This window comes from Halichoerus grypus, chromosome 2 (genome assembly GCF_964656455.1).
Source record: "Halichoerus grypus chromosome 2, mHalGry1.hap1.1, whole genome shotgun sequence".
NCBI classification, from domain to species: domain Eukaryota; kingdom Metazoa; phylum Chordata; class Mammalia; order Carnivora; family Phocidae; genus Halichoerus; species Halichoerus grypus.
Window position 1 is genome coordinate 102,671,373 of NC_135713.1, and position 24,416 is coordinate 102,695,788.

At 43.0% G+C, this 24,416-nt stretch overlaps 2 long non-coding RNA genes and 1 pseudogene across 3 annotated transcripts in view; 1 reads left to right on the top strand and 2 right to left on the bottom strand.

Moving 5' to 3' along the window:
* The window catches only part of LOC118551596 (uncharacterized), a 146,841-nt gene that overhangs the window by 107,819 nt on the left and 14,606 nt on the right, over nucleotides 1-24,416 (bottom strand). The gene's annotated exons all lie outside the window — the stretch shown is intronic.
* On the bottom strand, nucleotides 676-2,146 carry LOC118551594 (F-actin-capping protein subunit alpha-1 pseudogene; annotated as a pseudogene).
* Nucleotides 14,276-21,786, top strand: LOC118551597 (uncharacterized). 2 transcript variants are annotated; one of them, XR_013445351.1, is made up of 3 exons: nucleotides 14,276-14,934; nucleotides 15,869-16,202; nucleotides 20,686-21,786. It is a non-coding gene; the product is annotated as an uncharacterized LOC118551597 (long non-coding RNA). The 2 variants fall into 2 exon arrangements; XR_004925149.2 differs by having other exon boundaries at nucleotides 14,315-14,399.

Genomic DNA, 24,416 nt, shown 5'->3' on the forward strand with positions numbered 1-24,416 from the left:
TTATTTGGAGATACGTAGGAAGACACTACTTGGTTTTTTAAAAACTGACCTTCCCTTAAGGCCTGGTCGTAGAAGTGTAAACCATGTAAATGAATCCACCATTACCAGCTGTCATATCATATCTGTGTCACCTGCGTATTCTGAGATCAGAATATATACCTGGGAAAGGCTGCTATATCACAGTTACATTTTCTTGGCAGGCAGGACTGAGGAAGAGTAATTTGGAACAAGTTTTACATCCTATTTAAAACAAATCACTAGTATTCCCTTAAATAACAGGTTACAATCGGAAGATACTGCCTGGAACGTGTCCTTTTCACTTTGGTTCATTTTTAGTTTTTGTTTGTGGTTTACATAGTTGTTTGATTCATCTGCTTATAGTACAATCCTGCCACAAAGTATTAAAGCACAAGATACCTATTATTCCTTCAACATCTGCATTTTTCAAGTTTTATACTCTACTACATCCCTAGTATGTCAGCAGTTCTTGAATAATAAAAAATAATAATAAATGGGTAAAACCCTTCTAAAAATGCAGATGTCTGTAACTATAATGGTACTAGATGGGAAGGAGACAATGAGGGAAGAGGAAAAAAAGCAAACACGTTCATGTGCAGGGAATGTGGTTCAAGTCTTTGGATTTAAAAACAACTTCCGCAGAGAAGCTGGCTATAATGGAATTTCCAGAAAATTTCCTTTGCCCCCACAAATGGACCTGAAAAGCCCAATCCAAACTTTTGAAAACTACAGTTATGAGATGCTATAAATGATGATCAAAGCAGTTGGAGGGAGAAGGATGAATGTGTCTTCCACTCAGCTAGTTTGTAGCATAGCCTCTTTAGCTGTTGGTGGATCAGTAAAAACCACTGACGTACCAGAAGTGCTTTGAAGGACAGGGGTAGAAAAGTACTGAGCATATTACCTGTCTATATCAGTAACAGGGCTTCATGGCTAGGAAAATTTTCTAAACAGTAAAATGACTCCAGGATAGATCTCTCTCTCTCTCTCTCCATCATTAAATGTGGCAGAATTAAAAAAAAAAAAAATTTACAAGTAGATATAGTGAAAACAGAAAATTACAAGGCAGAGAACACAAAAGAATCAAGACGACGCTATAGGTTCAACAGTATTCCACGAGGCTAGAAAACCTGTTAGCTCTGAAAGCCCTAGCAAAATATCACTCTTGTTTATACATCACTTATTTATCACATGACCGCATGTTGAATCCTTTCTTTCCACATACTGAAGAATCCTACATTCAGCCTTTAAGCATTCTGCATTTCATCGCCAATCTTGTAGCTGAGTATCTTGTTCCAGTCGATTTGGGTGCGGGTAACCGGAAGCTGCCGGCGCAAGGCCTTGAATGTGGTGTCTGACATTGTTTGACAGTTTTCACTAATTGCTGTCTGATATTCATCTTCTGCATGCTCTATGATTTTAATAAACTCCTTGGCAGTTTGGACTTCATTCGAAACAGTTACTGAATCCTGTACATCTTTATAGCCAACCAACTGAACATTGCCATCTTCATAATAGTGAACCTGAATCTTAAGTACTCCAACCACCTGGGCTGTAGGTGGTGTGATGGTGAACTTCCACTCTGATCTCCAACGACCATTCCAGACGTTTTTAGGCTGAAACTGGTGGCTTTCAATACATGCGATAATGGTCTGTTGCCCATCTATAGTTTTAGCATAAACAGTACAGAAGCTGTTCGAATAATGATCTTTCACATAGGCCCTTAGAGCACTGTCACAGGATTTTCTCCAAGACTTCAGACCTCCATCTACGTCCTCTGGCTGGGGGTCACTTGCTTCTTTCCATAAGTGATCAAACTTAAAGGAAATTTTGTTTCTTGGATCTAAAAATCTGCTATTCCCCAGATCACCATGTTCTGTAATTAAGGCCTGATCTTCATATCCCTCTATCTTCACAGGCGTGAACTGATCCATGTTATACTGGGCAAATGCATGTGCTGCCCCTTCCCTGAGGAGACTGTCATTATTAAGTAGTAGCTGGACATCATTGAACACTTCATTAAATTCCCCTGGGGGTGCATGAGTGATGAATTTAGCAGCTATGTGTATCTTCTCCTCATCCGACACCCGTTCCTCGAAGTCGGCCATCTTGGGCTGCTCTGGCCCAACCCTGCCAAACTCCCACATTTTTAACCCGAACGAAGATAATAAGAATCTGTTTAAACTCTTCACCTTTATCAAGGATGGCAAATTCAAATGTATAAGGCCAGGCCAGTAATGCAAATAAGTAAAACAATCAGGGGCTGTTGGCACCACACAAACTTGATACGTGAAAGGATGTGCATTTCAAAAAGTTCATAATCACGGGGCAGCTGGGTGGCTCAGTTGGTTAAGCATCGGGCTACTGGTTTCAGCTGGAGTCATGATCTTGGGGTCATGGGATCAAGGCCTAGATGAGATCCCTGGCTCAGCAGGGAGTATGCTTCTCTCCCTCTCCCCCTTACACTCCACTCATGCACACACATCCTTTTACATTTAAACATTTGCTTCACTTTGTTTTAGGTCTACTGTTTTTCAATAGCATAAGGTTGGATTCTGTTTTCTGACTAAGTACGAAACTCTACTTCTTTTAATGAGGATATTTTATCCCATTTATATTTATCATTGCAACGGAGCTGGTTGTTCTTATTTTTATCACAGTATTCTATGCTTTCTTGGTGCTAATTTAGTTTTACGTCTTTTACGATCTTGATTCTTTTTTTCCATTCTATGTTCAGATGGTTTTGATTTACATGCTCCGGAGTTCCGGAAATTAGTTTGTTTTTTATTGCGCTAAATAATCTAATACCTCTGTAAATAATTCTTTCGCCTATATTTCTCTGTCAGAACCAAGAGAATACTGTATTTTTTTCAGTTGCCTCTATTTGAGATAAGAAATGAAGCACATTGCACATTCCTTCTTCCATTCTTTCAGGTCTTTTTATTAATATCATATGGACTTTAAAAATCCAGATTACTGTTAATTTCATATTATATATTCCCTTTTAAAAAAGACTGTGGGACACTTTAAATCAGCTTTTTTTTTTTCACCTCAATTCTGCTTTTGCTGCCTTCAATGTAATTGTGAATTCTGCAAAGGCATCCCAGCTGTGAGCAATCCTCTCTCGATTCATCGAGCTGCCTTTTTATCTTACTCAGCTGCCTTTTCCCTGCAGCTCTTTTTCACTTCTGGCTTGCTCTCCTGATTCATAGAGGTCAAGTCCTCTTGAACTATTTCAGGAATGTCAAGAAGCCTTATGAAATTTTCTTCCGAGTTCTATGGGAGATGATTCTTAACGGTATGCCCTTCCTCCGAGTTGTCCAGGTCATATATCCTTTCCTTGGCTCCACACGATTTTTTTTCATGTGCTCCATGTCATTGTTCTTTCTTCCTTGAGTGAAACATCTATCTAGCCTTAGAGTTTGTTAATGGACAGTGCGATATGCCAAGCTCCCAGGCTAATTCTTGGTTTTGTACGGGTTTTCATCTAATGATCACTGATTTGTTGCGCAGGTATCTACTTCATATCTCTTCTTCCTTGTTCTCTCATACCTGAGCCAATGGAGTACACGAGAGACTGGAATTCCCAAAATGCACTTCCTGTCTCTGCTCCTAAACTAGTGCTTTATTTGCACACACACACACTTCATGTTCAGATAATTTTTGAGATTTTCAGGCTCTGCCTAGATATACAAAGTTGGGAAAGGAGACACCTGGGGAAAAATACATACTCTTCCAGCCTCAAAGAGGGCGACATAAAAAGTATAACTGATCATTTTCAAGTTATATAGGACCTAAGTTCATATAGAGAGAGGATAAAGGATGGTGGGATATGTAATATCTCTTGACGTTTTTTTAAGACAGTCTGCTTTGGAAACAATTCTAAAGCTTGAGTAGTTTTTCCTAGTCAAATCCCATCTGCTTTATGATTATTGTCAGTCCCTCCCAGATTCTGTTACCAGGTTGTCTAGTTTGGGTTGGGGGCATAAACGGTCATATTATACTGGATATTTGTGAATATTTTAGTAAGAAATAAAGTATAAGTCTCTTTAAGTATTTACTGGCTTCCCCCCAAACACGGCCCCTGAAAGGTTATAGGGTATCCTTTCAATATCAAGATGCAAGGTTCTCCACACACACACACACACCACACACACACACACACACACACCACACACACACACACCACACGCGCGCACACACACACACACACACACACTATCCCTGCCAAGCTGTTCAAGATTCCCTTCCATCTAATTTTGATGTCAATGATGCAAAAAAATCTCTGGAAATCCATCAAAGAAGCTTCTGCCAAAAAATTCTCGGGAAGCCACTAAAAGAAGTTTCTGCCATCAGGTGCTTAGATTTACTCATATATCACAGCGGCCATCCATATGTTGGGAAGTTCACAGGGTGACACCTAACTTTCAAACTCAGATCCTAAGTCCACCAGCCAAGGAAATACAAGTGCTTAAGCTTGCCTCTATGTTCCATCCTGTTCCCTCCTTCCACCCAAGAAATGGATGCTGGCAGATGGTCGTTCCCACAGGCAAAATCATGGTCTTGTTGTATTAAAAACTCATCCCTATGCCCCCCTTGAGGATAGTAGGCTGCCACCAAATGCTGTATGCTCCAGAACATGACACCATATGGTTGCCACCATAGCCAGAGGCTTAGTAAATGTTGCTAAATTGCAGACAATTCAAAGACACGCCTCTGTTTGCTGCTGAGACCTCAGTCTTGCCAAAAATCACTGCTTGCCCCCAAAAGCCCAGAGAAAAGATGGCAAGTTCAGGGGAGGAGTGCAACTGCATTACTTGCGCTTCCAAATGCCAAAGGAAAGGGTGACTGAGGAGCCCGGCAGAGTCAAACCCTCCCCCACAACACACCAGCCGTGGAGGTCCCAATAACCTTGAGGTCCAAGCAGTCTCAGGAGCAAAGCAGGGAAAAAACCAGACTTGAAAGCTCCAGAGCAGATGTAACCTCAACACCTTCCCTGGAACCAACCTGATGTCTCACTAGCACTTCACTCAAGGGTGTGCGGTCAGTGGCCCAGGCTCAGGAACAGCAAGCCCTGTGCAGCTCCTCTGGCCCCTGGCCCTCCTGCCCCCTCTCAAGCAGCAGGCAGTAACCCGGCCTTGCCCAAGTACCCTCCGCCATAGACTCAATTCACTTTGTCTTCCTTCCTTCCTTGCCTTTATTTTATTTAAAAAAAAAAAAAAAATTGTTTGGAAAGAGACGTCAAGCTGTTTGGCCAGCTGAGCAATCTGAGTTTCTGCAGATTTTTAAATACTGCTAATAAAACAGACCCCAAAGAATTACAGCCACCATTATGAGAGGCATGATTAAACTGTCTGGGCATGATTTGATTCTATTATACAAGAGCATGAGAAAAAAAAGATGAAACCCTCATCTGTATCACCCCTGGGGAGAAAAAGCACCTTTCCCGGCACACTGAAGATCACACCTCCGCTCACAGAGAAATTAAAAGCCGTTCATGGTCGTTAACCATCAATGAGCTGGCCACTATCAGAGCATTTGGGGAGGAGTTGATAATTGTGCCTGAAAAGATGGTAATTTACATGAATGTGGACCGTGAAGCTAAAAATGAAGCTTTACTGATGAGCTGCCTGGTGCCTGCAGACTTCGTGAGAAAGAACTTGGTGCACAGTGGTTCATGCAGGGATGTCCAGTGTCCCTATGGTTCCACCATCAGTTGCTGGGGTGTTGCAATTCTCTCTTCTGATGAGCTTACTTGACTTGAAATTTGGAAATTTCAACAAATCCTGGGTCCTCCCAAGGGAGGGTGTCCCCATCATCCATTACAAGTTAGGGAGGAAAACTGACTTGCTTATTTGGAAGTTTTTACTATTCATTCCTGGCTTACCCCCACTCCACACCTCCAACACTCATGACCCACCAGCCTGCCTCTTTCTCTCTGCCTCCCCCTCTCATTCGCTTTGTCTTCAGACATATATGATACCAGCACACTGGGAGTAGGTGAAATTTTATATGAAAGGAATTCGAGCACTTGAAATTTAGAGAGCATTCTGGTTTGGGTTGGTCGATAAGAGGTTTTAATTATTCTGATTTTATTAGTAATTTATTTCTAATTCCTTAGCCATCCATGGCACACAGATTTAAGAAGACATAAAGGGGGGCGCCTGGGTGGCTCAGTCGGTTAGGCATCTGCCTTCAGCTCAGGTCATGATCCCGGAGTCCTGGGATTGAGCCCCACCTTGGGCTCCGCAGGGAGCCTGCTTCTCCCTCTCCCTCTGCTGCTCCCCGTGCTTGTGCTCTGTCTCTCTCTCTGTTAACTAAATAAATATCTTTTTAAAAAAAAAAGAAGGCATAAAGACTGAATGTACACTGACTCCATTAAAACTGAAACTAAGCCTGCTTTCGTAATGCAGCAGAAAAAGCCTTGTACTCGGAATCAACAGACCTAGAGTGTGCTCCTTGGTCTGTCACTATACATTTCTGTGGTCCTGGAGGAGTCATTTTCACTTCCTGGGCACTGCTTTTCTCATCAATGACACTTATTTAACCTTTGGGGTCAAGGACACCTCTGAGAATTTGATGAAGCTATAGACCCTCTTTCCAGAGAAATGCACAGGAACACAGAATTTTGCCCACAATTTCAAGGTTCCCCATAAAAGCTCCCCACAAAAGCCTACCTAGGGCTCCACGTGTGTAAGCAAACCACAGGTCAGGAGCTCCCAGACAAGAGCACCTCGACAGCCGCTCCGAGCTCCAAGTTGCCACAACTTGGAAAACCTGGGAGCAGCAGATAATGCTGAAGAATTTACTTTAGGAGAAAGAGGGGAAGGAAGAAGAGAAGGAAAAGTAAAGGAAAAAAGAATGAGGAGGAAAATGAAGTACTCTTTCCACTAACTTGAAAAACACTTACAAATTGAGTCTGAAAATGAACACTTAACTGAATTAAATGCAATATAATTAAATTTCATGTTATAAAGGAAAATGTGATATAACATTTTAACTCATTTAAAAGTTATACCCTCGAGAACAATAAAATGATTCATATTAAATAAGATAAAGAAAGGAAAATGGAAGCAAAAAAACATTTACTGTAACTAAATGATGATCTCAAAATAGGATTTAAATACTTGGAATTGTATGATAATCAAATTAATCTTTACCTTTTTTTAATCATCTGGTTTCTGGGACTTGATTCTTAAATCTTCTGGGAAAATAAGCCTTGTCTACAGATGGTTTTATTTCTACAAAAACACATCACTACCTCCATTTTTGAAAATGCAATTTTAACAACTCCATATAGGTATTCAATCTAAAACATGTAATTACCTTTAGATGAATGTCTTGAGCCAAGCCCCAAGCAGAATGTAGCCTCTTACAAATATGATGTGAATACTGAGCCGGAGAAGCCATGAACTCAACAGAGAGCACACTGGGCTCCAGTCGTGGAGATGGGGCGCCAAGCGAGTCCCCTGCCATGTCTGGACCTCCGTTCTTTCTTCTGCAAAACAAAGGTGTTGAGCCTGATTAATTCTAGGCTCCCCTCCTACACTGCTTTGACATCGAGTCTCTCTTTATGATAACCCCCAAGTCACTGTCCTAAATTAACAAAAGGGGCCAGAAGTGGTTTCCTTCTAAACAGGTACTTATGCATCTGTGGCTCTAAATGTCCAAATTGAGCAGGGTAAGTAGAGGTAAAACAGAATCTAACCTTAGGACAGTTCCCCGATCAGGCTGTTTAACTGCTGTAGATTTCCCCAGAGAGTAGAGAAGAAGCAAAGAGGAAAGAAGGTCTACGTTCATCCTTGAATATCATCAACTCGTAACTATTACTTACTAATTTGCCCTTCACATTCTGATAGAAGAAAATAAGTCCAATAGTTTCCCACCTCTAAGAACTTGTAACCTAAAGTGGGCAACAGCAAACTAGGCAAACATAAATATAGCTACTTTAACAGGACTGGTAGCAGAGGTTGTACCCAGAGAGGGGCCAGACTGCTGAGGGGAGTGTGAAGCGATAGGGAGTGGTGGAGACTGCGGAAACCAAAGCACTGAGTTTGCAAAGTAGATGCAGTTGCAGGTGAGAACTGATGCACAGGCCACATCCAGTTTGAAACTCCGACTTGGAGTCTCAGGGAAGCACTTATTGATATTATCCAGCTGGTTAAAAGCAGAACAAGGATTCAAATGTAGTCCTTTTACTGCTCAGGCCAGTTCCCTCCACAACACCACATTTCCTGCTGTCACAGGAAGTCAGAGCAAATTCCCTTCATCGCAGATGTTGATTCATCCTCTCCCTGCATCCCCACCGCTGCCCCTCGGACCCTGCTGCGCACCATCAACGCACCCTTCCTCCAAAACCCCACTCTGATAAATGTGCCCCCCCCAGCGCCGCTGAAACCCAATCACGCCGCATCACACCCGGCAAGGTAGACCCTTGGTCTTCACCTAGCCTCGTCATTCACACTTTTACCCCTTCTTTGCCACATTTCGCCCTTCTGGAAAGTTCTCCCCTTCCATTACCCAAATTCTTTTCAAACAAATCATGAATCGATACCACTCTCAGTTCTTCACTCTAAGATGAGGAACACAGAAAGGGCTTTCTCAAACCCCTCCCTCCTGCTATTTGACCTGGGATGACACTAGTCTTGAGGAGCATCTTCCTTTCAGAAGCCAGGAGTTCCTACATTTCCCTAAAGGGTGCAGGGACACAATAGCCAGGGAATCCAAGACAGGGCTAGGTGCTCAGCTACAGAGGGCCTTTGTTCACAAACAGGGAAAAGGTGCTCAGGTAAGGCAGGACCACGTTCCTCTGACTCCTAGACCAATGCTCCCTGAAGGACCGTGACAGCTGCCTATTGTTCCTAGAAAGAAAAAAAGCAAATAACCTGGTTGATGGATGGTGTGCACTCTTATCATCCAAATCTGGCACCTTCTTTGTGGGTGCAGAGGGAAAGGGCTAGGAAGAGAACCTGGGGATGCCAAAAGAGAAGGAGCACCTGGTGCCATTTTTAAAATACCACTGAAGCATGTTTGATATGTTTCACGCTTTAACATCCAGAACATCGCGTAGCTGTTAACTCTCAAGGTTTATTCTCCTTTTACTACTTATATTTTATGCTACTTAATTTCTCTAATTTTCAGGCTGGCTCAGGTGCAATAATGAAATTCTAGGTCAAGGATAATTTTTACACATGATTAACAAGCTGGAAGAACTGTGTCTTTCCAAAAAATGAATTATTCACCTGAAGTAATTAGCCAGTGGTTCCTAGTGTCTACATATTCTCATTACAACCTATCTCCTCCTGCCAAAACGGTATTTGCTCTGGAATTTGGACCTTCATGTGGGCACCTTCCCCATTTGTGGGTTTTGGAACAAGAAGAGGAGCTGCGGCTTTTCATCTGCCATGAATGAGACTCAGTCACAGGAGTGAGGCTTTCATCAGCGAGCCTTGCTGGAAACCTTTCTGTGTGAGCATGAGCCTGCCAGACATTCATATCAAAAATCCACAGGCTTTATTTAACTCTCCCTGGAAGGAGGTATAAAGGTTACAAAATAATGAGGAAGAGCTCTGTTGAGCAGGGACCCAAGAGTCACAACCTCTTTGTTAAAACTGACAAAAGAGGTGGGAGATAAACTCTACGAGGAACGGAATTGGGGCGATTTAACCTGCCGAAGGGGAAGCTGGAAGGGAACAAAATCACAGGATTCATACATATGAAGAGATATTATAATAGGGGATGCTGAGCAGCTGTTCCGGATTCCTCGGAGGGAAGGTAAGAAATGGGCTTTAATAGCAACAAAAGGGTTTGCAGGCATTTGAGTATGCTGGAGAGAAGAGACATTAAGACAGAAAATCTGAGTTCTAATCCCTGCTCCTCCCTTAGCCAGCTGACTAGCCCGGGGAGCCCTGTTTTCTGGGAAATGGGAATGGGATCGCCACCACCCCATGTAGCGCCACGGGAGTAACATTAGAGTAAAAAAGAATGTGAAGCACAAAAGTGCACTGAGAAAGTAAAGAGCTTCAGCACAAGGTCAGGAATTACTATCCCAGTTTTGGCAAACCACAGTGAGCGGTTGCTGGTCATTTTCGACAGTAGTGCCCTGATTTACCTGGTAACCTCATGGGGTAGAACGTCTTCGGCTCTGCACATGCATTTACTTCTCAAAAACAAAACAGACTGTGTGTGTATGTGTTGTGTTTATAGAGGTGTATTTGTAGACACAAAGGATCCTGATAATGTCACTTTTCAAACTCTCTGGCGGAGGCTAGTTTAGGCCTACAATCATAGTAACACCATAAGAAACACTGAAGTGCATGAGGGGTTACCTTGGTGTGTAGGTCTTATTAATAAATAGTGATGTCCAGAACTCTCTCACAAGGCAGCTTTCCCAGTCCTTGCTAAAACCACCAAAACATAATATCCCAGCAGCTGATATTATTTTATATTTGGAAAACCTAAAAGACCCCATGGCAAAGCTATTATATGTAAGAATAAAATAGCAGATTATAAAATCAATGCACCAAAATTAGTAGGCTTTATATATACAAAGAGAACCAGTTAGAATGGGAGAGAATGCCCCATTTATAATATCAAAACACGTTAAGTGCAAACTTAATAAGAAATGCCAAAAATCTGTATGGGGGAAACTACAAAGCATTCCTTTACGTCCCAAAAGTCGACTTGAAAAAGTACAGAAATATAGCACGCTTTGGCATATCAGTTATCATGAAGGCAATATATAAATTTAACACAATTCCAACATAAAATGTCATTGGAACTTTTGTCTGGCACAAAATAACTGTACTACAAAGTTCATTTGGAAGAAGAACAAACAATAATAGCCAGGGGGAGAAAACCTAAAAAAAGAAAAGCAATGTGAGGAGGACAGGGAACTGGCTTATATAAAATAAAACTCTATAAGTTAAAAAACAGTATGGCATTGGCCCATGACTAGAGAAACCAGTGGAACAGAATAGAAAATCCAGACCTAGGCCTAACTGCACGTGGAAATTTCATACACAATAAAGGAAGCATCTCAAGTCAGAGAGGAAAAATTCATGCTAACAGTGTGACTGGCTAGCTATATGAAAAAGATAAAATTGGCTCCATTTTTCACACTACACACTATATTAAAATCCAAATGGATTAGAGATTTACAGGTAAAACAGAAACCTATATAAATACCTTAAGAACACATATGTAAATTGCTCTGGAATTAGAGAGAGGGGCAATTTTTCTCGCTATGGCTCAAATCCATAGAAAAGGTTAATAAATTTGATGACATAATAACCAAAAAGTTTTAAAGCGGTCAAAACACCATGAACAAAGTAAAATACCAAAAGATGAACTGGGCAAAACTATTTATTGCTAAGATCACAAAATAATTGGTGATTAACATAACAATAAAAAAATTTTTTTAAAAAGATCACAAAATAATATCTCTAAGAAAGAAAGAACTTCTAAGAACACAAGAATAAGGTCCAACAACCCTGTGAGAAAAGCAGGCAAGCCAGTGCCAGTGAAAATGTCAGAGGAAGAAACTGCAGGAGTGCACTCCTCCACGAGAGCAACTAAAACACTGGCCAAAAAATGTCAGAATCAACTTTTTCTAGAACTCTGGAAACGAACCAATAGCTGGCTACAACTTTGGGGGCACTCAATCAACAAAAAGGGCTGAATCTCAGTAGGAACAGTGAGCCCTGGGGCATTTTAACTTACCCAAGTGCCATGGCCTGTCCTCAGCGTAACAGTCGCCTTGCAAGTAATAGCCCACAGTCCCAGTACCCGTGCTGGTACCAGAGAGCAGAACCATCCTCGTTTGCAGAGAACTGTCCTTGGTGATCTACCCGGTGCCTCTATGGAAGGTCTGCTCAAAGGCCATGTTTTTTGTTTTGTTTCCTTTTTTTAAGATTTTATTTATTTATTTGAGAGAGTACGAGTGGGGGCGGAGGGGAGAGGGATAGAGGGAGAGGGAGAAGCAGACTCCCCACTGAGCAGGCAGCCCAACACAGGGCTCGATCCCAGGACCTCGAGACCATGACCTGAGCCGAAGGCAGACACCCAACCGACTGAGCCACCCAGGCGCCCCTCAAAGGGCACATTTTATCTCCCCTAACTGAACACACCCAACACTACAACCACTACCCAAGGGGCATTTGTCAAAAACATTTACAATGTTGTAAAAACATTTACAATTTACAACTGGAACAATAGATTAAAAAGCATAGAGGAGGGGCGCCTGGCTGGTTCAGTCAGAAGAGCATGCGACTCTTGATCTTGGGGTCATGAGTTCGAACCCCATGTTGGAGGTAGAGATTATTTAAGTAAATAAAAACTTCTTAAAAATTTTTAAAAAATAGGGGCGCCTGGGTGGCTCAGTTGGTTAAGCAGCTGCCATCGGCTCAGGTCATAATCCCAGGACCCTGGGATCAAGCCCTGCATCGGGCTCCCTGCTCAGCGGGGAGCCTGTTTCTCCCTCTCCCTCTGCCTGCCGCTCTGCCTACTTGTGCTCTCTATCTCCCTGTCAAATAAATAAATAAAATCTTTAAAAAAAAAAAAAAAATTTTTTTTAAATAAAAAGCATGGAGGAATGCTGGGAAATATTACCCTTGGGGCATAAGGGCTTTGAAAAGTTCCAACGTGGGGGTGGGGGGATGGGTTAGCCCGGTGATGGGTATTAAAGAGGGCACGTACTGAATGGAGCACTGGGTGTTATGCACAAACAATGAATCATGGAACACTACATCAAAAACTAATGATGTAATGTATGGTGATTAACATAACATAATAAAATTTAAATAAATAAATAAAAAGAAAAGTTCCAACGTATTCCTGGTAATCTGGAAAGCCACACACACAAACGGGACCATGCACGCATTCAGGAAAGACCTGAGAAGGCCTTCCATCCTCACTCCTGGCTGATCCTGACTCTGTGCGTGCACAGGAAGTGAAGACTAAAGCAGAGTGACAAACTGCCTGGCTGAGGACTGAAAGTGCACCCCAACACACACACAGCCCCTGGGCAAAAACTCGGAGATATTTGATTTCCAAACACTGAAGGAAATCTATGTCCACTCAGTGCCTGACCACGAGGCTAACAGAACAGGAACTTCGGGGGTCAAAAATGACAAAAATATAGACTTAAACTCTGGCTCAGAAAAGTCCCTAAAAAGCCAACAACAAAAACAAGCAGAAATAACAAACCCTGGGGAAGATGGAGAATCTTATTTCCAAAGTCACACATTATAAAGTTCAACCTGTCCAGTTTTCATTTAAACACTGTGAGATATGGAAGGAAACAAGAAAATGTGGTCCATACACAGGGGGAAAGAAAAGCACTCAACAGAAACTGTCTCTGAGGTAACACAGGAGTTACTAGAAAAAGATTTTGAGTCAGCTACGTTAAATGTGTTCAAAGAGCTAAAGGATATCACAAGGACAGTGTCTGACCAAAAGGAGAATATCAATAAAGAGAAAAATTATTAAAAGGAACCAAACAGAAATTCTGGAACTGAAAAGTACAATAACTGGAATTAAAATTTTACTATTTAGGGGCGCCTGGGTGGCTCAGTCATTAAGCGTCTGCCTTCAGCTCAGGCCATGATCCCAGAGTCCTGGGATCGAGCCCCGCATCAGGCTCCCTGCTCAGTGGGAAGCCGTTTTCTCCCTCTCCCACTCCCCCTGCTTGTGTTCCCTCTCTTGCTGTCTCTGTCATATAAATAAATAAAATCTTTAAAAATAAAATAAAATTTTACTACTTAAAGATAGATCAATTGAGATTACATAGTCTGAGAAAATAAAAGGAAAAAGAATGAAGAAAAATGAAAAAAAAAAAGTCTAAGAAACCTGTCGGACACCATCAATCATACCAACAGATGCACCATAGGAGTCCCAGAAGGAAGAGAGAGAGACAAAGCGAAAGAGAGAATAATTGAAGAAATGAAGGCAAAAAAAATAATTGGCAAAGCCCCCCCAAATCTCTTAGCCTCAAACAAAAAATTTTCATTAAATGCCCTGTATTACTTAAAGAGATTTACTGTCACCGTTTCCCCATAGTTAGGAAAAGTACGGCTATGAAGAAGCCAACAAAGAATTACTGCTTTGCAAAACCACACTGGAACCTAAGCCCTTTCTTCTAGAAATAAGCGTAGACTCACTGCCAAGAGCTCATTAAGCTCCTTCCCTTTGGCATCATCTTCTGTTCTTGCTGACAGGAAAAACTTCTGTCATGCCCCAGCTGGGTGTGGAAAAATACCACCAGGAGGATTCAGTTCTCAGCAAGAGTTCTCAGCTGATCACCAAAGCAGATGATCACCCAAAAGCCAGAAACAAACCACGGGCTGTCATCACTACAGGACAGCAAACAAGCGGCTGCACAGGTCAATCTAAGAACTTCTTTTGATCTCATGACACCTTGGGGGGGCGGGGGGGGGAGGATTTGCACTGTACTGACTTTTTCTTTTCTTCTCTGAGTTGACAGAGCTGATGAGGGCTGTGGCATCACGTGGCTGTCACCACAGTGTGTACTGATGAAGCCTCTCAAACTGTTGGTCATCTGATTGACGTTCAAGTGCCCTCTCTCAGTTCCTGAGAGATTGGCACAAGGAGATCTGGCATCGCTTCACATTCAGAGAGCTGCTCGATTACTGGGGGGAGGGGGGGGCGGGGGGCATGACCCTGCAGATACCCCAGGTACCCCGGAGTCGGAGCAGCACCGACTTCCAGCACCGCAGAAAGCCTTCCCCCAGATGCAAGGAGATGGGCTCCGTGCCCCTGCTCTTTTCTACCTTGACTATGTTCCCTGACAGCTTCTTAGCAATCACAGATCTTTCTGACTCTTTCTAATTCAACACTGTAAAGACCCTTTCTCCAGAAATAGGGTTGAGTTCAGAAGAGCTGGAGACACGTGTAAAGGTTACGTCAATCCTAAAGCTGAATGCTTTTCCCATTTTAGAGGGCTACTTTCTTGTTTTATTGTTACTGCTTTCCTGTTAGTTTTTCTTAAAAACAATTATTTTTTTCTTTTTTAAATGGTGTTACCTCTGGAAAATCCGAGAATGAGGTGGGGGTGGGGGTGGGAGTGTATAACCAGGTTAGGGTTGAAATACACCTGACTCACGAGTCTACTCTCTGCAAGGGGCCTCCCTGCCTCACTGGGCTAGGACATGAAACACAGACTGCCTACTTACTTGACTTCGCTGCGCGAACATGGGCAGCCGTACCTCTCTGTGCCTTGGTTTCTCACTTGAAAGAGGGGAAGAACGAGTATTTACCTAATGATATTGAGGAATGGCACATACTAAACATTTTATAAGTATTTTTGATTATTGATGTTGTTATAATAACAATTGTTATTAGACTATGAGCACCTTGAATAGGAGCACTAGGTCTAATTCTCCAGGGTGTGGTCCCCAGCACGTAGTCGGTGCTCAATAAATATTGAGTGGGTGGTTGAATGAAGGAATAACTGGAAAACTATTTAAATGAGGAAGCAGCAGTGAGAATAAGAATGCAAACCATAGTCCCACTGAGTGTAGGTTGGGAACTTCCTAGATCTTTCTGGATATTCATTGATGCTTGTATGTCCAGTGCAAAAGGAGTATGTGTAAATAGGAACAGAGCACAATGGTGAGACTCAATGTTTTTATTTAAATGTTTATTTATTTATTAATTTATTTATTTAATGGGAGGTAGGGACGGGCAGAGGGAGAGAGAGAATCTCAAGCAGACTCTGCACTGATCATGACCCTGAGATCATGACCTGAGATGAAACCAAGAGTCGGACCCTTAACTGACTGAACCACCCAGGCGCCCCATGAGACTCCGTGTTTTATATCTGTTGATGTAGGTATTACAAGAATGTATTAATTTGTATACTGGACGCAGAAAAGCGGTGGTGTCTGTCCAGCTGCAGAGAGACATGGCAACTGTTGGAGAGTCTAGAGACAGAACAGAGATCCCAGGAACCCTGAAGGGGATTCTGGGAGCCACAGCTACTGAGAGCTATAGGTGCTGAAACTGAAGCTACCACTACTGGTCAGGCTGCCACCAGAAGAGCTGCCTCAGAAAGAAGGCGAAAACCACCGAGGACCAGGGGAGAAACTGCTGAGATGCTTTCCCCGGGACAGCCTTGCCAAGAGCCAGCATGGGTCCCGCATCGGGAGGCACACACCCAGTGACAGGTAGGGAGACCGCTGTGCTTCTCGCTCCAGGAGTCTCTGGATCCTTGACTTTCTGGTAGAGGGTAGGGACTGTGAGTGTTCCAGTGTCTTCCCCTAAAGAAAGAGACTGGTGGGCAGTGGGCCAGCCCAGTCACACAGAGCTTAGGTTCTTGGTGAAGGATGTGGGTCCATGTCCCTACCTTTTTTTTTTTTTAAGATTATTTATTTATTTATTTAACAGGGATAGAGAGAGAGAGCATAAGTAGGCAGAGGACAGACAGAGGGAGAGGGAGAAGCAGGCTCTCCGCCGAGCAGGGAGTCCGATGCGGGGCTCGATCCCAGGACGCTGGGATCATGACCTGAGCCGAAGGCAGCCGCTTGACCAACTGAGCCACCCAGGCGCCCCTCCATGTCCTTACTTTTGTACCCCGTGGTAGGTGAAGGAAATCTCCTGATTACCAATCACAATTTAATCCCTTACTTGTTTGTGGTTTTTTTTTCTCCTTAGGAATTAAAATGATGGTACTACAAATCAGGAAAATTTGTTATAAGATATATATTCCTTTTTTTGCCAGAAGCCCACTCCGTAAGCATGGGCAAGTTACTGAACTTGGCCTTCTTCTAACATGGTTTTTCCCATCTACGAGGTCAGGCTCCCTTCCCATTAAATATGGATGGTGTTGATCTCTACCTGCTGACTCTCCCCTTTGTGTTGGTGTTTTATATTCATGGAAGCCCAGCAAGGAACAAAATATAGAATTCAGCACAGAGCTTCTGTTCATTGGGCTTTCATTCAAAATTCAACAGGTAGATAGAACTCCCGCATAAGAAAGGGATGAGGTGGCTCAGGGGAGGCAAGTAATGGCATACAATAATGATGCTTGGATGTGGGCTTCCAAGGACTCTGAGGGCCAAAGGATGATCTTTTCAAAGAAAGATAGTCTGGGGGCGCCTGGGGGGCTCAATCAGTTACGCGTCTGCCTTCGGCTCAGGTCACGATCCCGGGGTCCTGGGATCAAGTCCTGCATCGGGCTCCCTGCTCAGCGGGGAGCCTGCTTCTCCCTCTCCCACTCCCCCTGCTTGTGTTCCCTCTCTCACTGTGTCTCTCTCTGTCAAATAAGTAAATTAAATTAAAAAAAAAAAGAAAGAAAGAGAGTCTGAAGATGTGAACAGTGTGTACCAAGGTCACGCTAAGTGAGTTTTGCAGCCCCCAAAGTCAGGGGCAGGTGAGCTAAGCAAACACAATCAACACTCATTTGCCTGGAACCAGACTGGTATTTTTGTGCTCATCTTTAGGAGATGGGGACAAATGGACATGATACAACTGCATCTGGCTAATTTATCCAAAAAGCAACTAAACCAACAGCATAATATCAAGTACTTCATGTGCAAAGATAATGCTAAGTCCTGTCAGAAACTACAAAGGTACTAAGCAAGATCCCCGCCCTCAAAGAGTTGACCAGATTGTTGATGAAACAGACCTACTAAAAATAAAAGATGGAATTAAACAATCGAATCAGATAGCTGTTAAGGACTGGTAGCCACTAAAAGGACTGAAGGATCTACAGGCAGGAAGACCTGATGGGGTACTTGGAAGGTTTTGTAGCAAGCTGGAGTTTTGGCCGGATCTTGCAGACTGGGTTGAATCTGGGTCAGTGGAGAGGAAGAAGAAAAGCGGGGGTGTGTGGGAGCCAGCTGACACGGTCTTGTGAGATCTGGTGGTTACCTTTTTCAGGAATATTGTTAAATGCAGCCATTTGTTAAATGCAGCCATTACTAAAAATTAAATTATAAAATCTTAAAATTAAATAAAGTACACCTTTTAGATTAATTTATATTTATAATATATTACTTAATATTATAATAGATAATATAGAATTAATATATAATTGAACATTATCTAAATAAACACTCAGAACTCATTGCTTCTTCATTATTTTACTGCATTTTACTGTAATCTATGCTCTTCAGGATATTTACATCTATGGTATCTATATGGTGGACATACCAGATAATAATACACAGCATTAATATATATTGTACACATAATATATATATAATATTATATAATGTGCTACTGCACAGCTCTTCCAAATTTCTTCCATGCTGGGAGCATTTACACTGCAGAAATCTGCAAATGCGATGAATCAGGGCTTGATCTGTTGCTTTGTTGGTTGTTTAGACTTAAGAAAGTAATGGAAAAATCTTAATAATGCAGATTCAACTTTAAAATATATCATATTGGGGGGGCGCCTGGCTGGCTCAGTTGGAAGAGCAAGCAACTCTAGGTCTTGGGGTTGTGAATTTGAGCCCTGTGCTGGGTGTAGCGATTACTTAAAAATAAAATCTTAAAAAAAATCATGTTGGTATTTGGCACCAAAAACTTGAAGAAATCTTCTAGCACTTGGAAATTGTTATGTGATTCAGCAAAGTCCCTCAAGCCATTGATGAACAGTAATGTCCTGAAACACTTATTTATGTAAAAAAAAAAAAATATGTCAACCAATACTCACAGCAGAACTAGAGTGAGAAAGCCAGTTACGAAACATTCACCAGCACACCACTGGAGGAAGGCCACTTCATAAAGAAGTAACAGCATGTGCAAAATGGCAGAAGCTGAAACACTCATAGCGAAGGGGATAGTGTGGTGTGGTAGGACTAATGTGATGACCTAGAGTCCTGGGTTCAAATCCCAGTTCTGCTATTTACTAACTGGGCAAACTTAGGGGGGCTGCATAACGTTACTGAGCCTAGTGTTGTCACATGTAAGATAGATGATAAAGGCAACCATGCCGTGCTGTTAGGAGAATTAGGAAGAATATAGTTTTAAATGCCTCAGACAGTGCCTGGGGCGTCTGGGTGGCTCCGACGGTTGAGCGTCCGCCTTCGGCTCAGGTCATGATCTCAGGGTCCTGGGATCAAGTCCCACATCGGGCTCCCTGCTCAGTGGGGAGCCTGCATCTCCCTCTCCCTCTGCCCCTCCCCCCGCTTGTGCTCTCTCTGTCTCTCTCTCTCAAATAAATAAATAAAATCTTTAAAATAACAAAAAATAAAATAAATGCCTCAGCGGCTGATGCATATCACATACCCAATACAGATACTAATTTATAGTACAGTATTGTAAAACCCACAGAAAATAGTTTGAGAAATGGATTTATTTAAGGGTTGGGTGGAAGCATCATGTCTTGATTTCCAGGCAAGGAATGTGGAATTTACTATATAAACATGGGTGGGTCCCTGAAGGTTTCTGAACAGGACAGAAGGGTACGTGAAATGCACCACGGGACAACGGAGATGGCAGTCGTTTATGTCCCAACCCTTCCTCTACATGGACATCTAGTGCAGTGCTGAACTATAATTTTGGTATTAGTATACCTCAGAGTGCTCTAATTCTTTAGAAATGTATAATGTATATCTAGTAGCTATAGTAATGCCCAGTGAAGCAAGAACACCGGACCCACCCTCCCTATTTGTCCTCCCTGTCAGTCTTTCACTGAATTGATTGCCAAAACCCGTGGTTCTACTTCCTTAGCCTCTATCTATTTGCTCCAAACCTTCCCCATGGTCTTGCCTTAAGTCAGTGGTTCACAGCCTTGACCTCACACTGGAATCACCGAGAGAGCATTAATAAAACTGAGCCAGTGTCTGAGTCCTGCTTCCAAAGACTGTGGTTTAGTTGGTCTGAGGTGGGGTTTGAACACGGATATTTTGTTTTTGATTTTTTTGAACACGGATATTTTGAAAGCTCCCAAGGACTCTACCACGCACCCATGCCTTAGTCTATGCTCTGATTGTTTCTCATCTGAATCACTGCATGAGACATCTGCCTGGGCCTCCTGCCTCCAGTGTTGACTTCTTCAAATCCCTTCTTCAACCTGCTTTCAGAAAGATCCCTCAAAAACACTCATCATGCCACTCTTGCCTGAAAACTCTCCAGTATCTCCTCAGTTCCTACCCAATGAGCCCAAGCTCATTGACACCAACCTTCTTTAACAACACACACACACAAGCTCTAGTGAAAGGGTTATGACAACTCCAAGGGATAAAATTTGAACCAAAGTGATCTAGCCTGGGAAAGATGTTGCAAATTCAGATGTTTAAAGATATTTCCTAAACACTTTGTTCAAATATCCAGCCCCATGTAACTGCTGTGCCATGCTGAATGCCACAGAGAGTTGGGGGAGGGGAGAACAAGTCCAAGCACAGAAGTAGCACTCAGCCCCTGGGTTCCATGGCACAGTGTGGGGAGATGGGAAGCAAGGATAGCTCAGCAGAGCCCAGGAGAGCCTGCTCAGTTCAACTTCTGACTCCCAACACGTTACCTGATTTCCCTCCTGTTATGGACTGAATTGTGCCCCTCCCCCAACTTCAGATGTTGAAGTCTAAACCCCCCAGGACCTCAGAATATAACTTCATTTTTGAGATAAGATCTTTTAAGAGATAATCCAGTTAAAATGAGATCATTAGGGTGGGTGCTAATTCAGTATGACGGGTGTCTTTATAGAAAGGGGACACCTGAGGACAGGCGCGCAAACAGGAGACACCGTGTGAAGAGAGAGGCAGAGATCGGGGTGATGGTTCAACAAGACAAAGAATGCCAGACACTGCAGCAAACCACCAGAAGTTAGAGGAGAGAGACCGGGAACAGATTCTCCCTCAAATCCCTTGGAAGGAGCCAACCCTGCCAACCCCTCCATCTTGGACTTTGACCCCCAGGACTCAGAGACAATAAATTTCTGTTGTTCAAACCACCCAATTTGTGGTATTTTGTGGTGGCCAACCAAGCAAAGTAATACAACTCCCAAGTCAGCTTCTTGATCTACCCCTGCCTATCTCTCCAGCCACATCCACCTCTCATCCCCAGGCTTCATAACGCGGCCATATCAATCGACTTCAAGTTCTCTGGATGTGCATGTTCCGTGCCTCTGGGCCTGTGCCCACGCTGCATCCTCGACCTGGAGTGCCCACTCCCAGCCCCCCTCCGGCTGCAGGGTACCCAGGAGTCCTGGAAGGCTCACTCAACCCTCCCTTCTTCCGTTTCCCTGGTCACTAAGCTCTTCTCCCTGCCAGCCAAACTTCCACAGAATTAGCCACTCGTCCACTACTGCTGTTTGGACCCAACATCCGTCCCCACGGCCTCAGCTCCGTCCCTTCCTCCAGCCACTGCCGCAGCTACTAGCGCCAAGCCCACGTCAGCCAGCTGCGCACAGGCGTGATGTGACCGCCCCTCTCCTCGGCCCATGCTGCTTGCCCAGGCCTTCTCTGATGCCAAGAATGGAAACCCACAGAAACCAACTAGACACACGCATGGGCCAAATGGAAGAAATACAGGGGAGGTGAACACTCTCGGGCTACCCAAGGATCAAGTTGCCCTTTTCATCCCCTGTGCAGGACGCTCTGACTCACTTTTCATCAAGGTCCTTAGAAATCCCAGTGAACTGAGCACCAGTGGCTGTCACACTGGCCCACTCCGCAAGCATCCTTGCACACTGGCTTTCTCTCCTTCCCTGTTTCACTCCCTTGGTCCCTCCCTTTCTACTGCTCCCTTGAATCATTTCCAAATAAAATGCCTACAGGTACGTGTCTATCTCAGGTTCCATGTTCTGAGAAAGTCTAAGACATTGTGTTTATTTTGTATTGGATTAAACCCATGAAATTGCCAATATTTGACCATTCTTGGCCTATAAAAATAGCAATTTCATATGGTCTAACTAGTGACTGTTCATTTGTATTTATGTCTTTTCCAACAGAATAGAAACTTCTTGAGGTCAGGGGCAGTATCAAGCACTTCTCATCCCCAACATCAACTACTGTGGCTGATACCCAGTGGTCCCTCGATAAATGTTGAATGAGTATGTAGTGATCTTCCCGATGTAGGTAAGGAAAAGATTAAGGGGAGGATTCTTCCTTAAGTTGACCTCTACCTCACATTTTACATCAAATTAAATCAATATGAACGAAAGATTTAAATATAAAAAAGAAACAATTTTTTTTAAATACTAAGAAAAAATGTATAGCCTAGTGGTGGAAACAGTTATTCAAACCAAAATTCCAAGGCAGAGTGGGAAGGGCTCCACTAACAGAAGTACAGAGTGCTAGAAATGCATCTAAGTCAAGCTTGGGGTTCCCAAGGAAGAGACCTCTAACCTGATCTCTGAAAGACAAGTAGAAATTAGGGCAAGGGCCGTGAGAAGGGTGTTCCAGGCATAGGGAAGAGCCCGAGTCCCCTGGAAAAAATGAAAGCAATGGTCTTGAAGCTCTCCCTATAGATACTAACTGATCCATGGGAATTAAAATACCTTGCTTTGGGGAAGGGATGCCAAGTCTCTTACAAACAGCAGCTGTCTCAACATCACTCATCATCAGGGAAATACAAATCAAAACCACAAAGACATACCACCTCACACCTGTCAGAAGGGCTAAAATTAACAACACAAGAAATAACAGGTGTTGGCGAGGATACAAAAAAGGGGTATTCTCTTGCACTGTTGGTGGGAATGCAAGCTAGTGCAGCCACTGTGGAAAACAGTATGGAGGATCCTCAAAATGTTAAAAAATAGAACTACCCTATGATCCAACAATTGCACTACTAGATATTTACCCAAAAGATGGAAAAAAAATACAGAGGTGCCTGGGTGGCTCAGTCAGTTAAGCATCTGCCTTTTGCTCAGGTCATGATCCCAGGGTCCTGGGATCGAGTCCCGCATCGGGCTCCCTGCTCAGCGGGGAGCCTGCTTCTCCCTCTCCCTCTGCCCCTCCCGCTGCTTGTACTCTCTTGCACTCTCTCTCTGTCAAACAAATAAATAATTTTTTTAAAAGATTTAAAAAAATACAGATTCAAAAGGATACGTGCACCCCAATGTTTATAGCAGCATTATCAACAATAGCCAAACTATGGAGAGAGCCCAAGTGTCCATCAACTGATGAATGGATAAAGAAGAAGATTTGTATATACACAAATATATATATACATATATATATGAATAATATTACTCAGCCTTCAAAAAGAATGAAATCTTGCCATTTGCAATGACAGGATGGAGCTAAAGGTATTATGCTAAGTGAAATAAGTCAGTCAGAGAAAGACAGATACCATATGATCTCACTCATATGTAGAACTTAAAAAAGAAAACAGATGAACATATGGGAAGGGGGAAAAGAAAAAAGGAGAGAGGGAAAGAAGCCATAAGAGACTCTTAATGATAAAGGACAAACTGAGGGTTTCTGGAGGGAGGTGGGTGGGGGATGGGCTAGAGGGGTGATGGGTACTAAGGAGGGCACTTGTTGTGATGAGCACTGGGTGTTATATGGAAGTGATGAATCACTGAATCCCACTCCAGAAATCAATATTGCACTATATGCTAACTACCTAAAATTTAAATTTAAAAAAATATGCATTTATTAAGTAAATAAATAATAATAAATTAAAAATTAAAATAAAGCCAAAACAAAAACCAGCAGCTGTTTTCTTGGGGCAGGAGCTCAGAGTTAGACTCGGAATTAGTCCATGCTCTCTTGATGGGGGTGGACTGGGATCCCCGTGTGAGGTAAATGGTTGCTGGATGCCCAGGGTTATTGTAATCTCAGTCCACACACTGGACCTGGCTGTGAGAAGTAACAGGAAAACTGGCCTGGCCCACACGTGAAGGGGCATCCTGACTCCACGGTTGGACCCTGCACCAAATATACATTTATAAACACTCTCCATTCTCTTTTGAGGTCTTGACAGAGAATTGCTTGCTTGGTAAGTCACCCCACTGTGGATGACACCCCAGGAGCTATTCAATCACATGACCCAGCATGGCTAACAAACGGGATCTCACACGGAGCCACATAACAGGGAATAAAGCAGGTTCACTCTTTATTTTTCAGTCTAGAATTAAGCTAATTAGAGACTCTGGGCACTACGTTTTATGGTCTGTGATAATCAAAATCTTTCCCCTACATAAAATCCAGTGTTTATATCATGTTTACCCTAATGGATTATTCTACACAATAAAAAGATGGTTCTTTACAACTTGATAACTGTAGATAACTTTTAAAATTTTCCTGTTCCGGGGTGCCTGGGTGGCTCAGTCATTTAAGCGTCTGCCTTCGGCTCAGGTCATGATCCCAGGGTCCTGGGATCGAGCCCTGCATCGGGCTCCCCGCTCAGCTGGAAGCCTGCTTCTCATTCTCCCACTCCCCCTGCTTGTGTTCCTGCTCTTACTATCTCTCTCTCTGTCAAATAAATAA